Consider the following 17,980-nt stretch of genomic DNA (forward strand, 5'->3'; position numbering starts at 1 on the left):
TTTATTTCTATTAGTATTTCTCCGTTCATTATTAACGTCTTTATTTCTATTAGTATTTCTCCGTTCATTATTAACGTATTTATTTCTATTAGTATTTCTCCGTTCATTATTAACGCCTTTATTTCTATTAGTATTTCTCCGTTCATTATTAACGTATTTATTTCTATTAGTATTTCTCCGTTCATTATTAACGTATTTATGTCTATTAGTATTTCTCCGTTCATTATTAACGTATTTATTTCTATTAGTATTTCTCCGTTCATTATTAACGTATTTATTTCTATTAGTATTTGTCCGTTCATTATTAACGTATTTATGTCTATTAGTATTTCTCCGTTCATTATTAACGTATTTATTTCTATTAGTATTTCTCCGTTCATTATTAACGTATTTATGTCTATTAGTATTTCTCCGTTCATTATTAACGTATTTATTTCTATTAGTATTTCTCCGTTCATTATTAACGTATTTATTTCTATTAGTATTTCTCCGTTCATTATTAACGCCTTTATTTCTATTAGTATTTCTCCGATCATTATTAACGTCTTTATTTCTATTAGTATTTCTCCGTTCATTATTTACGTATTTATTTCTATTAGTATTTCTCCGTTCATTATTAACGTATTTATTTCTATTAGTATTTCTCCGTTCATTATTAACGTATTTATTTCTATTAGTATTTCTCCGTTCATTATTAACGTATTTATGTCTATTAGTATTTCTCCGTTCATTATAACCATATTTATTTCTATTAGTATTTGTCCGTTCATTATTAACGCCTTTATTTCTATTAGTATTTCTCCGTTCATTATTAACGTATTTATGTCTATTAGTATTTCTCCGTTCATTATTAACGTATTTATTTCTATTAGTATTTCTCCGTTCATTATTAACGCATTTATGCCTATTAGTATTTCTCCGTTCATTATTAACGTATTTATGTCTATTAGTATTTCTCCGTTCATTATTAACGTATTTATTTCTATTAGTATTTCTCCGTTCATTATTAACGCCTTTATTTCTATTAGTATTTCTCCGTTCATTATTAACGTATTTATTTCTATTAGTATTTATCCGTTCATTATTAACGCCTTTATTTCTATTAGTATTTCTCCGTTCATTATTAACGTATTTATTTCTATTAGTATTTCTCCGTTCATTATTAACGTATTTATTTCTATTAGTATTTCTCCGTTCATTATTAACGTATTTATGTCTATTAGTATTTCTCCGTTCATTATTAACGTATTCATGTCTATTAGTATTTCTCCGTTCATTATTAACGTCTTTATTTCTATTAGTATTTCTCCGTTCATTATTAACGTATTTATTTCTATTAGTATTTCTCCGTTCATTATTAACGTATTTATTTCTATTAGTATTTCTCCGTTCATTATAAACGTATTTATTTCTATTAGTATTTCTCCGTTCATTATTAACGTATTTATTTCTATTAGTATTACTCCGTTCATTATTAACGCATTTATGTCTATTAGTATTACTCCGTTCATTATTAACGTATTTATGTCTATTAGTATTTCTCCGTTCATTATTAACGTATTTATTTCTATTAGTATTTCTCCGTTCATTATTAACGTCTTTATTTCTATTAGTATTTCTCCGTTCATTATTTACGTCTTTATTTCTATTAGTATTTCTCCGTTCATCATTAACGTATTTATTTCTATTAGTATTTCTCCGTTCATTATTAACGTCTTTATTTCTATTAGTATTTCTCCGATCATTATTAACGTCTTTATTTCTATTAGTATTTCTCCGTTCATTATTAACGCCTTTATTTCTATTAGTATTTCTCCGTTCATTATTAACGTATTTATTTCTATTAGTATTTCTCCGTTCATTATTAACGTATTTATTTCTATTAGTATTTCTCCGTTCATTATTAACGTATTTATGTCTATTAGTATTTCTCCGTTCATTATTTACGTATTTATGTCTATTAGTATTTCTCCGTTCATTATTAACGTCTTTATTTCTATTAGTATTTCTCCGTTCATTATTAACGTATTTATGTCTATTAGTATTTCTCCGTTCATTATTAACGTATTTATTTCTATTAGTATTTCTCCGTTCATTATTAACGCCTTTATTTCTATTAGTATTTCTCCGTTCATTATTAACGCCTTTATTTCTATTAGTATTTCTCCGTTCATTATTAACGTATTTATGTCTATTAGTATTTCTCCGTTCATTATTAACGTATTTATGTCTATTAGTATTTCTCCGTTGATTATTAACGTCTTTATTTCTATTAGTATTTCTCCGTTCATTATTAACGTATTTATGTCTATTAGTATTTCTCCGTTCATTATTAACGTATTTATTTCTATTAGTATTTCTCCGTTCATTATTAACGTATTTATTTCTATTAGTATTTCTCCGTTCATTATTAACGCCTTTATTTCTATTAGTATTTCTCCGTTCATTATTAACGTCTTTATTTCTATTAGTATTTCTCCGTTCATTATTAACGTATTTATTTCTATTAGTATTTCTCCGTTCATTATTAACGCCTTTATTTCTATTAGTATTTCTCCGTTCATTATTAACGTATTTATTTCTATTAGTATTTCTCCGTTCATTATTAACGTATTTATGTCTATTAGTATTTCTCCGTTCATTATTAACGTATTTATTTCTATTAGTATTTCTCCGTTCATTATTAACGTATTTATTTCTATTAGTATTTGTCCGTTCATTATTAACGTATTTATGTCTATTAGTATTTCTCCGTTCATTATTAACGTATTTATTTCTATTAGTATTTCTCCGTTCATTATTAACGTATTTATGTCTATTAGTATTTCTCCGTTCATTATTAACGTATTTATTTCTATTAGTATTTCTCCGTTCATTATTAACGTATTTATTTCTATTAGTATTTCTCCGTTCATTATTAACGCCTTTATTTCTATTAGTATTTCTCCGATCATTATTAACGTCTTTATTTCTATTAGTATTTCTCCGTTCATTATTAACGTATTTATTTCTATTAGTATTTCTCCGTTCATTATTAACGTATTTATTTCTATTAGTATTTCTCCGTTCATTATTAACGTATTTATTTCTATTAGTATTTCTCCGTTCATTATTAACGTATTTATGTCTATTAGTATTTCTCCGTTCATTATAACCATATTTATTTCTATTAGTATTTCTCCGTTCATTATTAACGCCTTTATTTCTATTAGTATTTCTCCGTTAATTATTAACGTATTTATGTCTATTAGTATTTCTCCGTTCATTATTAACGTATTTATTTCTATTAGTATTTCTCCGTTCATTATTAACGCATTTATGCCTATTAGTATTTCTCCGTTCATTATTAACGTATTTATGTCTATTAGTATTTCTCCGTTCATTATTAACGTATTTATTTCTATTAGTATTTCTCCGTTCATTATTAACGCCTTTATTTCTATTAGTATTTCTCCGTTCATTATTAACGTATTTATTTCTATTAGTATTTATCCGTTCATTATTAACGCCTTTATTTCTATTAGTATTTCTCCGTTCATTATTAACGTATTTATTTCTATTAGTATTTCTCCGTTCATTATTAACGTATTTATTTCTATTAGTATTTCTCCGTTCATTATTAACGTATTTATGTCTATTAGTATTTCTCCGTTCATTATTAACGTATTCATGTCTATTAGTATTTCTCCGTTCATTATTAACGTCTTTATTTCTATTAGTATTTCTCCGTTCATTATTAACGTATTTATTTCTATTAGTATTTCTCCGTTCATTATTAACGTATTTATTTCTATTAGTATTTCTCCGTTCATTATTAACGTATTTATTTCTATTAGTATTTCTCCGTTCATTATTAACGTATTTATGTCTATTAGTATTTCTCCGTTCATTATTAACGTCTTTATTTCTATTAGTATTTCTCCGTTCATTATTAACGTATTTATGTCTATTAGTATTTCTCCGTTCATTATTAACGTATTTATGTCTATTAGTATTTCTCCGTTCATTATTAACGTATTTATTTCTATTAGTATTTCTCCGTTCATTATTAACGTCTTTATTTCTATTAGTATTTCTCCGTTCATTATTAACGTATTTATTTCTATTAGTATTTCTCCGTTCATTATTAACGGCTTTATTTCTATTAGTATTTCTCCGTTCATTATTAACATATTTATTTCTATTAGTATTTCTCCGTTCATTATTAACGTATTTATTTCTATTAGTATTTCTCCGTTCATTATTAACGTATTTATGTCTATTAGTATTTCTCCGTTCATTATTAACGTCTTTATTTCTATTAGTATTACTCCGTTCATTATTAACGTATTTATGTCTATTAGTATTTCTCCGTTCATTATTAACGTATTTATGTCTATTAGTATTTCTCCGTTCATTATTAACGTATTTATTTCTATTAGTATTTCTCCGTTCATTATAAACGTCTTTATTTCTATTAGTATTTCTCCGTTCATTATTAACGCCTTTATTTCTATTAGTATTTCTCCGTTCATTATTAACGTATTTATTTCTATTAGTATTTCTCCGTTCATTATTAACGTATTTATTTCTATTAGTATTTCTCCGTTCATTATTAACGTATTTATGTCTATTAGTATTTCTCCGTTCATTATTAACGCCTTTATTTCTATTAGTATTTCTCCGTTCATTATTAACGCCTTTATTTTTATTAGTATTTCTCCGTTCATTATTAACGTATTTATTTCTATTAGTATTTCTCCGTTCATTATCAACGTATTTATGTCTATTAGTATTTCTCCGTTCATTATTAACGTATTTATTTCTATTAGTATTTCTCCGTTCATCATTAACGTATTTATTTCTATTAGTATTTCTCCGTTCATTATTAACGTATTTATTTCTATTAGTATTTCTCCATCCATTATTAACGTATTTATTTCTATTAGTATTTCTCCGTTCATTATTAACGTATTTATGTCTATTAGTATTTCTCCGTTCATTATTAACGTATTTATGTCTATTAGTATTTCTCCGTTCATTATTACCGTCTTTATTTCTATTAGTATTTCTCCGTTCATTATTAACGTATTTATTTCTATTAGTATTTCTCCGTTCATTATTAACGTATTTATTTCTATTAGTATTTCTCCGTTCATTATTAACGTATTTATGTCTATTAGTATTTCTCCGTTCATTATTAACGTCTTTATTTCTATTAGTATTTCTCCGTTCATTATTAACGTATTTATTTCTATTAGTATTTCTCCGTTCATTATTAACGTATTTATGTCTATTAGTATTTCTCTGTTCATTATTACCGTATTTATTTCTATTAGTATTTCTCCGTTTATTATTAACGTATTTATTTCTATTAGTATTTCTCCGTTCATTATTAACGTATTTATGTCTATTAGTATTTCTCCGTTCATTATTAACGTATTTATGTCTATTAGTATTTCTCCGTTCATTATTACCGTATTTATTTCTATTAGTATTTCTCCGTTCATTATTAACGTATTTATTTCTATTAGTATTTCTCCGTTCATTATTACCGTATTTATTTCTATTAGTATTTCTCCGTTCATTATTAACGTATTTATGTCTATTAGTATTTCTCCGTTCATTATTAACGTATTTATTTCTATTAATATTTCTCCGTTCATTATTAACGTATTTATTTCTATTAGTATTTCTCCGTTCATTATTTACGTATTTATTTCTATTAGTATTTCTCCGTTCATTATTAACGTATTTATTTCTATTAGTATTTCTCCGTTCATTATTACCGTATTTTTTTCTATTAGTATTTCTCCGTTCATTATTAACGTATTTATGTCTATTAGTATTTCTCCGTTCATTATTAACGTATTTATTTCTATTAATATTTCTCCGTTCATTATTAACGTCTTTATTTCTATTAGTATTTCTCCGTTCATTATTACCGTATTTATTTCTATTAGTATTTCTCCGTTCATTATTAACGTATTTATGTCTATTAGTATTTCTCCGTTCATTATTAACGTATTTATTTCTATTAGTATTTCTCCGTTCATTATTAACGTATTTATGTCTATTAGTATTTCTCCGTTCATTATTAACGTCTTTATTTCTATTAGTATTTCTCCGTTCATTATTAACGTATTTATTTCTATTAGTATTTCTCCGTTCATTATTACCGTATTTATTTCTATTAGTATTTCTCCGTTCATTATTAACGCCTTTATTTCTATTAGTATTTCTCCGTTCATTATTAACGTCTTTATTTCTATTAGTATTTCTCCGTTCATTATTTACGTATTTATTTCTATTAGTATTTCTCCGTTCATTATTTACGTATTTATTTCTATTAGTATTTCTCCGTTCATTATTAACGTATTTATGTCTATTAGTATTTGTCCGTTCATTATTAACGTATTCATTTCTATTAGTATTTCTCCGTTCATTATTAACGTATTTATTTCTATTAGTATTTCTCCGTTCATTATTAACGTATTTATTTCTATTAGTATTTCTCCGTTCATTATTAACGTATTTATTTCTATTAGTATTTCTCCGTTCATTATTAACGTATTTATTTCTATTAGTATTTCTCCGTTCATTATTAACGTCTTTATTTCTATTAGTATTTCTCCGTTCATTATTAACGTCTTTATTTCTATTAGTATTTCTCCGTTCATTATTTACGTATTTATTTCTATTAGTATTTCTCCGTTCATTATTAACGTATTTATGTCTATTAGTATTTCTCCGTTCATTATTAACGTATTTATTTCTATTAGTATTTCTCCGTTCATTATTAACGTATTTATGTCTATTAGTATTTCTCCGTTCATTATTAACGTATTTATTTCTATTAGTATTTCTCCGTTCATTATTAACGTATTTATTTCTATTAGTATTTCTCCGTTCATTATTAACGTATTTATTTCTATTAGTATTTCTCCGTTCATTATTAACGTATTTATGTCTATTAGTATTTCTCCGTTCATTATTAACGTATTTATGTCTATTAGTATTTCTCCGTTCATTATTAACGTATTTATTTCTATTAGTATTTCTCCGTTCATTATTAACGTATTTATTTCTATTAGTATTTCTCCGTTCATTATTAACGTATTTATTTCTATTAGTATTTCTCCGTTCATTATTAACGTATTTATTTCTATTAGTATTTCTCCGTTCATTATTAACGTCTTTATTTCTATTAGTATTTCTCCGTTCATTATTAACGTCTTTATTTCTATTAGTATTTCTCCGTTCATTATTAACGTATTTATTTCTATTAGTATTTCTCCGTTCATTATTAACGTATTTATTTCTATTAGCATTTCTCCGTTCATTATTAACGTATTTATTTCTATTAGCATTTCTCCGTTCATTATTAACGTATTTATTTCTATTAGTATTTCTCCGTTCATTATTAACGTATTTATTTCTATTAGTATTTCTCCGTTCATTATTAACGTCTTTATTTCTATTAGTATTTCTCCGTTCATTATTAACGTATTTATTTCTATTAGTATTTCTCCGTTCATTATTAACGTCTTTATTTCTATTAGTATTTCTCCGTTCATTATTAACGTATTTGTTTCTATTAGTATTTCTCCGTTCATTATTAACGTATTTATTTCTATTAGTATTTCTCCGTTCATTATTAACGTATTTATTTCTATTAGTATTTCTCCGTTCATTATTAACGTATTTATTTCTATTAGTATTTCTCCGTTCATTATTAACGTATTTATTTCTATTAGTATTTCTCCGTTCATTATTAACGTATTTATTTCTATTAGTATTTCTCCGTTCATTATTAACGTATTTATTTCTATTAGTATTTCTCCGTTCATTATTAACGTCTTTATTTCTATTAGTATTTCTCCGTTCATTATTAACGTCTTTATTTCTATTAGTATTTCTCCGTTCATTATTAACGTCTTTATTTCTATTAGTAGTTCTCCGTTCATTATTAACGTATTTATTTCTATTAGCATTTCTCCGTTCATTATTAACGTATTTATTTCTATTAGTATTTCTCCGTTCATTATTAACGTATTTATTTCTATTAGTATTTCTCCGTTCATTATTAACGTATTTATTTCTATTAGTATTTCTCCGTTCATTATTAACGTATTTATTTCTATCAGTATTTCTCCGTTCATTATTAACGTATTTATGTCTATTAGTATTTCTCCGTTCATTATTAACGTATTTGTTTCTATTAGTATTTCTCCGTTCATTATTAACGTATTTATTTCTATTAGTATTTCTCCGTTCATTATTAACGTATTTATGTCTATTAGTATTTCTCCGTTCATTATTAACGTATTTATTTCTATTAGTATTTCTCCGTTCATTATTAACGTATTTATTTCTATTAGTATTTCTCCGTTCATTATTAACATATTTATTTCTATTAGTATTTCTCCGTTCATTATTAACGTATTTATTTCTATTAGTTTTTCTCCGTTCATTATTAACGTATTTATTTCTATTAGTATTTGTCCGTTCATTATTAACGTCTTTATTTCTATTAGTATTTCTCCGTTCATTATTAACGTATTTATTTCTATTAGTATTTCTCCGTTCATTATTAACGTATTTATTTCTATTAGTATTTCTCCGTTCATTATTAACGTATTTATGTCTATTAGTATTTCTCCGTTCATTATTAACGTATTTATTTCTATTAGTATTTCTCCGTTCATTATTAACGTATTTATTTCTATTAGTATTTGTCCGTTCATTATTAACGTATTTATTTCTATTAGTATTTCTCCGTTCATTATTAACGTATTTATTTCTATTAGTATTTCTCCGTTCATTATTAACGTCTTTATTTCTATTAGTATTTCTCCGTTCATTATTAACGTCTTTATTTCTATTAGTATTTCTCCGTTCATTATTAACGTCTTTATTTCTATTAGTATTTCTCCGTTCATTATTAACGTATTTATTTCTATTAGCATTTCTCCGTTCATTATTAACGTATTTATTTCTATTAGTATTTCTCCGTTCATTATTAACGTATTTATTTCTATTAGTATTTCTCCGTTCATTATTAACGTATTTATTTCTATTAGTATTTCTCCGTTCATTATTAACGTATTTTTTTCTATTAGTATTTCTCCGTTTATTATTAACGTATTTATTTCTATTAGTATTTCTCCGTTCATTATTAACGCATTTATTTCTATTAGTATTTCTCCGTTCATTATTAACGTATTTGTTTCTATTAGTATTTCTCCGTTCATTATTAACGTATTTATTTCTATTAGTATTTCTCCGTTCATTATTTACGTATTTATTTCTATTAGTATTTCTCCGTTCATTATTAACGTCTTTATTTCTATTAGTATTTCTCCGTTCATTATTAACGTATTTATTTCAATTAGTATTTCTCCGTTCATTATTAACGTATTTATTTCTATTAGTATTTCTCCGTTCATTATTAACGTATTTATTTCTATTAGTATTTCTCCGTTCATTATTAACGTATTTATTTCTATTAGTATTTCTCCGTCCATTATTAACGTATTTATTTCTATTAGTATTTCTCCATTCATTATTAACGTATTTATTTCTATTAGTATTTCTCCGTTCATTATTAACGTATTTATTTCTATTAGTATATCTCCGTTCATTATTAACGTATTTATTTCTATTAGTATTTCTCCGTTCATTATTAACGTCTTTATTTCTATTAGTATTTCTCCGTTCATTATTAACGTCTTTATTTCTATTAGTATTTCTCCGTTCATTATTAACGTCTTTATTTCTATTAGTATTTCTCCGTTCATTATTAACGTATTTATTTCTATTAGCATTTCTCCGTTCATTATTAACGTATTTATTTCTATTAGTATTTCTCCGTTCATTATTAACGTATTTATTTCTATTAGTATTTCTCCGTTCATTATTAACGTATTTATTTCTATTAGTATTTCTCCGTTCATTATTAACGTATTTATTTCTATTAGTATTTCTCCGTTCATTATTAACGTATTTATTTCTATTAGTATTTCTCCGTTCATTATTAACGTATTTATTTCTATTAGTATTTCTCCGTTCATTATTAACGTATTTGTTTCTATTAGTATTTCTCCGTTCATTATTAACGTATTTATTTCTATTAGTATTTCTCCGTTCATTATTAACGTATTTATTTCTATTAGTATTTCTCCGTTCATTATTAACGTATTTATTTCTATTAGTATTTCTCCGTTCATTATTAACGTATTTATTTCTATTAGTATTTCTCCGTTCATTATTAACGTATTTATTTCTATTAGTATTTCTCCGTTCATTATTAACGTATTTATTTCTATTAGTATTTCTCCGTTCATTATTAATGTATTTATTTCTATTAGTATTTCTCCGTTCATTATTAACGTATTTATTTCTATTAGTATTTCTCCGTTCATTATTAACGTAATTATTTCTATTAGTATTTCTCCGTTCATTATTAACGTATTTATTTCTATTAGTATTTCTCCGTTCATTATTAACGTATTTATTTCTATTAGTATTTCTCCGTTCATTATTAACGTATTTATTTCTATTAGTATTTCTCCGTTCATTATTAACGTATTTATTTCTATTAGTATTTCTCCGTTCATTATTAACGTATTTGTTTCTATTAGTATTTCTCCGTTCATTATTAACGTATTTATTTCTATTAGTATTTCTCCGTTCATTATTAACGTATTTATTTCTATTTGTATTTCTCCGTTCATTATTAACGTATTTATTTCTATTAGTATTTCTCCGTTCATTATTAACGTATTTATTTCTATTAGTATTTCTCCGTTCATTATTAACGTATTTATTTCTATTAGTATTTCTCCGTTCATTATTAACGTATTTATTTCTATTAGTATTTTTCCGTTCATTATTAACATATTTATTTCTATTAGTATTTCTCCGGTCATTATTAACGTATTTATTTCTATTAGTATTTCTCCGTTCATTATTAACGTATTTATTTCTATTAGTATTTCTCCGTTCATTATTAACGTCTTTATTTCTATTAGTATTTCTCCGTTCATTATTAACGTCTTTATTTCTATTAGTATTTCTCCGTTCATTATTAACGTCTTTATTTCTATTAGTATTTCTCCGTTCATTATTAACGTCTTTATTTCTATTAGTATTAGTGCGGTTGCTATTGGGTTTAGATTATTACTATTTCTAATAATTACATTTTTGTTTTTTTTGTACTATGTTATTATTGCTATGTTAGCCACATTTCTTTTTAATTATATTTATTAAAGGTATTTTTATTTTCTAGTTTTATTATCATCTCTAAGGTTTCGCAGCAACTACATAGCAGTTGTACGTTTTTTTTTTATTTAAGACCATTAGGGCTACCCAGCGTTGGCCGGCGCTATATAAAACTATATAAAATTTTGGTATGTAAGGGGTCGTTTGCGGAGGAACATTCTTTGATAAGATTTTGCAATTTTCTTGCTCAGTTTCGTTTTTAGCATCTTATTATGGGGGCGTATACCAAATTATATTTCTTTTCCTTCTATTTTTAATCTTATTATATTTTTTCGTTTCCAATTGCTTATATTTAATTTCAATATTATGGTACACAGTATTTTTTTTACAGCTGTGTTGTACATATTGCTTTATTTCTTAAATATATTTTCATCAGGCGGCCTGCTAGTATAGATCTAAAACGCTATGCAGACGACACTAAGTATAAATACTAGTGCGTCAAATATAGTTCACATTTCTAAAAGCAACAAATCAAGGTTGTCCCTTTCAATTTCTGTGTCCTGTATTTTTTGAGTAATCTAAACGATTTTTCATCGCATACGAATCATTCTGATTCTTTTCCAAAATTCTATTTCACAGCTTAATTCGACTAAATCCCCACAGACGTTCACAGAACCTATGATACATAACAAGAACTAAGCTCTTCCTCTTTGTCTCTGTCTGTATTTGAACCCGTTAACTCAATCACATCAAGATCACCCTCTTCATCAAGTTCAACCATTTTCTCTCGCGCTCATCATCATCATATTGTATTGATTCTATTGTTAACATTGGTTTTCCCGATATTTTTTTTAGTAAGAATTCTTTCTACGAATACATCGGGTACTTACGGGAGGGACCATGAGAAGGTTGCCAAGATTTTAAGTGTAAATGATTTTTGTTGTGGGACGAACTGGATTCGAACTTGGAATACACAGGCTGTCAGTTCGTGGCGTTAACTACTAGACTACCGTCACTTTCCTCCTCGCGCGTTGTATATTCTTCATCCGATGGTATCTTCACAAATAACTTCCAACTTGTGCATTAAACGAGAATAGAAGTGGGTCTTATATTTTTATGTTTAATCTTTTCAAATACATTTCATTTCGTTGTTTCTCTTTGCTTACCTATAGTCTGGTATTAGGGCTGTATTTCGGCACTGAATAGGTAGGATATTAGTCTATTTGAGTGAAAGGGACAGAGAGAGAGAGAGAGAGAGAGAGAGAAAGAGAGGGAGAGAGTATATGTGCGTATGAAAGAAAGAAAGAAAGAAAGAAAGAAAAGAAAGAAATAGAAAGAGAGCAAAGACGAAGAGATAGATTGAAAGATATGGTAGAGTCAAACTAACTACACATTAATTTGTTATCCATTAAGCCGCCGATATAGCTGAAATTTGTATGGACCTTTGTTATGATAAGGTGCAACAAACTAACTATTATGGTATCCGTTCGATGCACAGTTAGGTATGAATATGGATTAATAGGGATTAGTATTTAATGCAAAAATGAGCACAAATTTAACCATATTCAAGCATCAATTTGGCATAATGCACTCATTCTAAGTCAACGGGCTATAACTTTTGCCCGTTTTTACGAGCTAAAACGTCTGGTCGTATTCTTTAGATGATAGATTTTCAATACAAAAGAGTTTAAACTATTCGAATTGAAATGTAGTGTGTGTATGCATATGAGAGAAAGAAAGAGTGTGTGTGTATGATATATATATATATATATATATATATATATATATATATATATATATAGAGAGAGAGAGAGAGAGAGAGATAGAGAGAGATAGAGATAGATAGATAGATAGAGAGAGAGAGAGAGAGAGAGAGAGAGGGAGAGAGAGAGGACGAAGAGATAGATTGAAAGATAAAATAGACTTAAACTACACATTAATTTTTTGTCCATAAAGTCGCCAGAATGTGGCGTTAAAAAATTGTATATCTGCATTATTTTTTTTGAGCCTGTCTATCTGTGTTTGTCTGTCCGTTCCACTTTTCTCAGAAACCACTCGGTCAATCTGGCTGTAATTTTGTATAGACCTTAGTCATGATAAGGTGCAGCAAACTAAGTATTAGGGTATCTATTCGAGAGACAAGGATTAATAATGATTAATAGGTATTAGGACAACAACGACCACAAATTTAACCATATTTAAACATCAATTTGGCATAAAACACTCATTCTAAATCAAAAGGCTATAACTTTTGCCCGTTTGTAACAGGCTAAAAAGTTCGGTCATATTCTGATAGGTAAATACAGCTTCGATTATGGATATCCAAACAAAAGAATTTAAAATTCCAGCAGGGGAATTGGTTGGAAAATTTAGGAAGCAAAGACATCGCAAAGTGACGTTCAATAATTTAGGACGGATGATTTTGAACTGCCTAATACTAAATCCCCTGGAGGACGGACACATGTCTGACAGGTATTATTCGGTCCGTTATGTCGGCATTTTTTCTTTCTTTCGGTTGAAACCTTCACGCTCTGAACAATAAAGCGCGTCTTGTTTGCCCAAGAGATTCGCGTAGAATCACAAATCTCTCGCTTCCATTTTGTATGAGTTCAAAACAGAACATTTCCGATTTTTTTTATTGATAAAAATAGATAATCTTCTGTATATTAATACGATAGCGCGTGTGTTATTTTCTGTGCCACGCTTACACCCGGGGTCGTTTAATTGTTATGTACTTCCATATAATTTTACTAAAAATTCTTCATAAGTTTTTGTTTCGGTTTCGATTTTAGCTGATGAAACTGAAGTCATCTATTTTTTTTTAATAAATAATTTATTGAAGAATTCTTCACAAGTTTTGGTTTCGGTTAGCTAAAGGAACTCAAGTTATATATATATATATATATATATATATATATATGTATATACATATATATATGTATATATATACAGTGATGATCATATTTATTGGCACGGTAAAATAAAAGTTAAATTTTGTCTAATAAATTCTAAAAAAGGGATTAAATTAAAGAAAATAACAAAGTATATTATGTATTTTTAACTGGCCTTTCCGATGCAGCAATCGGATTTTAGAAAAAATAAATAACAAAGGAACAACAAACATAATTGCAAAAAACCCTTGTTCAAAATTATTGGCACGATTTATTTAATAATCAATTGTATAGCCTTTGGCCTTGATTACCTTCCTCAGTCGCTTTTCATAGTTTACAACCAAGTTGCTGCACTCTTCAGTAGTAATTTTAGCCCACTCTTCCTGACAATAATCCTCCAATTGAATAAGATTCTTAGGCTTCCTTTGCATTACCCTCAATTTTAATGTTCTCCATAAATTTTCAATTGGATTAAGGCCTGGGCTTTGTGATGGCCACTCCAAAACATTAATATGATTGTCCTCAAGCCATTTCTTAGTCAGTTTAGCCGAATGCTTTGGGTCATTATCTTGCATGAACCACCAACGACGACCAAGTGAGAGCTCTTTAGCAGAGTCTTTCAGGTTTTCATCCAATATTTTAACATAATCTTCCTTTTTTATGCTACCTGTGACCTTAACAAGTCGCCCTGGTCCAGAGGCAGCAAAGGATCCCCAAAACATCAAACTGCCTCCACCGTGCTTCACTGTGGTATGGTGTTCTTAGGCAGGAAAGCTTCGCCAGATTTTCTGTAAATATAAGACACTTTATTATGGCCAAATAACTCTATTTTCGTTTCGTCAGTCCATAGAACACGTTTCCAGAATGCAACATCTTTATCAATATGACGTTTTGCAAAGGCTAGCCTTGCTTTCAGGTGCATAGGCTTCAATAAGGGAGTCTTTCTCGGACGACATGCTTTTAAACCAGCTCTCTTCAAAACTCTACCAACTGTATGTCGAGATACATTCACTCCAGAGGTGCTCTGTTCATCAACAATCTCCCCAGCAGAGATCCTTGGGTTTTGTTTTACTTGTCGAATAATTTTCCGTTCATCTCTTGGGGAAAGAATCCTTTTTCTCCCTCTACCCTCTAAACTCATAACGTGGCCTTGCGATTTGAACTTGTTTATTATGGCTCTAACAGTGGATTTGGGAAGGTTTAGCTTCTTTGAAATCTTATCATAGCCCTCCCCATTGGTATGGCATGCTACAACAAGCTTCCTGACGTCTTCGCTGTGTTCCTTAGTTTTAACCATGGCGATTGAAAATTATAATTTAGTCACTTATAATAGTTTAAATAAATCGCTATCTAAAAATTATCTGAAAAAAATTATTCACTGAATTAGCGTTAAACAAGCATAATATGGCTATAAAAAAGTTCAGAAAGCACGTAAACCGGAAATTGATTGATATTATACTGATACTAAAAGAAAAACAAATCCGTGCCAATAATTTTGAACAAGGGTTTTTTGCAATTATGTTTGTTGTTCCTTTGTTATTTATTTTTTCTAAAATCCGATTGCTGCATCGGAAAGGCCAGTTAAAAATACATAATATACTTTGTTATTTTCTTTAATTTAATCCCTTTTTTAGAATTTATTAGACAAAATTTAACTTTTATTTTACCGTGCCAATAAATATGATCATCACTGTATATATATTCATAAGCTTTTATTTTGGTTTCCAGATAATGTACCCAAGTTATATGGATATATATTTTTTATTCTTGAAATCGCAACTTTATAAAATTAAAAAATCAATAGAACATTAATTTTATAATAATATATACGAAATCTGCAAGAATTAAAATCTCATATTTAAGTGTACTTTACGACCGGACTATGCCGGGTCTTCGTGCTAGCTTAAATAAATACTTTTGCAATTTTAACAAAAAAGCTACAATAATATCAAAGCGTCTTCATTTACACTGAACATCTACAGAAAGTCAACACCAATATATTACATATGAATGATTCCCCTGTGGAATTTCCACAGTTATTGCTAGTTTCTATTATTTAGTTCATCTGCACTACTGTTTTCACCTTGGATGTTATTCTCACAGAGTTTTGGTCACTATAACCTCAGACCTTGTTCAAATGCGTCTTGTTGAACTTGGTAATCCGTACGGAATTTCGACTCGAACCCTTTATTTAAGCAACATGGGTAAGTTGCTCTCATCCCATCAGCCATTAGCTTTATAGCAGTTTTAAGAAATTAAGGAGAGTAAAAAGTGGACCTTGGATTTCACTAATTTTGTCTTTTAGTCCTCGCATTCCTTGAGCGGTGTTTCTGACAAAAGAGGAGAAGAATTGTTGTTTTCTAGGCCGGAATGTATCCATCTAACACTTATCGATAACTAGATTTTTTTTAACCTGGAAGTAGTATTTTTTTTTAGCTCCTTACAACGGAGGTAGGTTGTTCTCGTTTTGTCAGCCATTACGATTAGCTGTCTTAAGTAATTAAGGAAAAGAGAAAGTGGACATTGGTTTTAGTTTCGCCAGCGTCACTATTCTTATTTTGTTCTTTAGTCCACACGTTCTATGAGTGATGTTTCTGACAAAGGGGAAAGATTTGCTGTTTTCTGCGTAGGAATCTAACCATCTAAACCTTCTTGTTGGCTAGTTTTTGTTTTATGGCATATCAACCTTTTTCAGGTTATTTAATGCCGAATCTTGTTATTTTGAGGAACGGTTTTTAATGGAGTATATATATATATATTTTTTTTTTAAGTCGGATTCTATTTAACCCATAGTTGGGACCCTAACAGGTACTACCACTCCGGGTCAGAGTGGACCTGGGAGCAATGGCAATTAAAGGGTGGCTCCACACTCCCCAAGGCCAGCAAGGTGGGGCCTCACCATCGGATATAGTTTTAGGTCATATCCAGGACCAAGTTTTTGACCTTCAAGTTATATTTTTAACTCCTTGCCTTCTGTATTTTTTGTCTGCCGTTTTTCATGTATTGCTTCTTTCGCCTCTTCTTTTCTGCATTTTCTTTCTCTTTCTTTTCCCCTCACCTTTCTTCATATTCCCTGTTTACCTTTATCTATATTTCACCTCCTTCCTATCGTGATCATTGGTAAGACATCCACAGCAAGAACTCTTCCTATCGTGATCATCGGTTAACTAATACTGTTAGAAAAAGTTCTGAACTGGGCTTATAATTATGCTATGACCACATCTGGAGTTGTAGATAACGCCCTTACTTCCTCCTATGAACAAAATCTCTATTTACAATATAGTTATTTTCGATGGAACATGTTCGAGTGATCTCAAATCCACGGTTCTCGCTTGTAAGACATCCACAGCAAGAACTCGTCTTCTTACCACAAAGAAGAAAAACATCTATTGTCAAGGTCACGGGAAAAATGGTTGGATCATTCTACAGCTTCAGAAGCTATCTTAACTCCAACGCAATCTTCTACCGGTATAAGAATAAAATACACCCTAAAATTGAGTACTGTTTACACATCTGGAGAAGAGCTGCCCAGAGCGATCTTTCCTGACTGGACAGGGTTCAAAACCGACACCGAAACCTAGTTGCTGATATCCCTTTCTCCTCCTTGAAATCTCCTTCTCACCGAAGAGATGTTACGAGTCTATCTCTGCTCTATCGTTATTTTCATGACAAGTGCTCGACTGACCTTCAATCTATGCCCCCCCCCGAAAAACATTCACAGCAAACACTTATTTAGTTACAACCACTATTTACAATTTTCCACACTATCTATCTGTGTCTAAATCTAAACGCAAATTCTATTAACAAAGTTTATTTCCTAGAACTGCCCGCCTATTGAACTATGTACCGCGGGTCTGCTTTCCAGTTGACTACAACATAGTGGTTTT

The sequence above is a fragment of the Euprymna scolopes genome, chromosome 29 (genome assembly GCF_053919585.1).
Source record: "Euprymna scolopes isolate OS-2025 chromosome 29, ASM5391958v1, whole genome shotgun sequence".
In the NCBI taxonomy this organism is placed as follows: Eukaryota; Metazoa; Mollusca; class Cephalopoda; order Sepiida; family Sepiolidae; genus Euprymna; species Euprymna scolopes.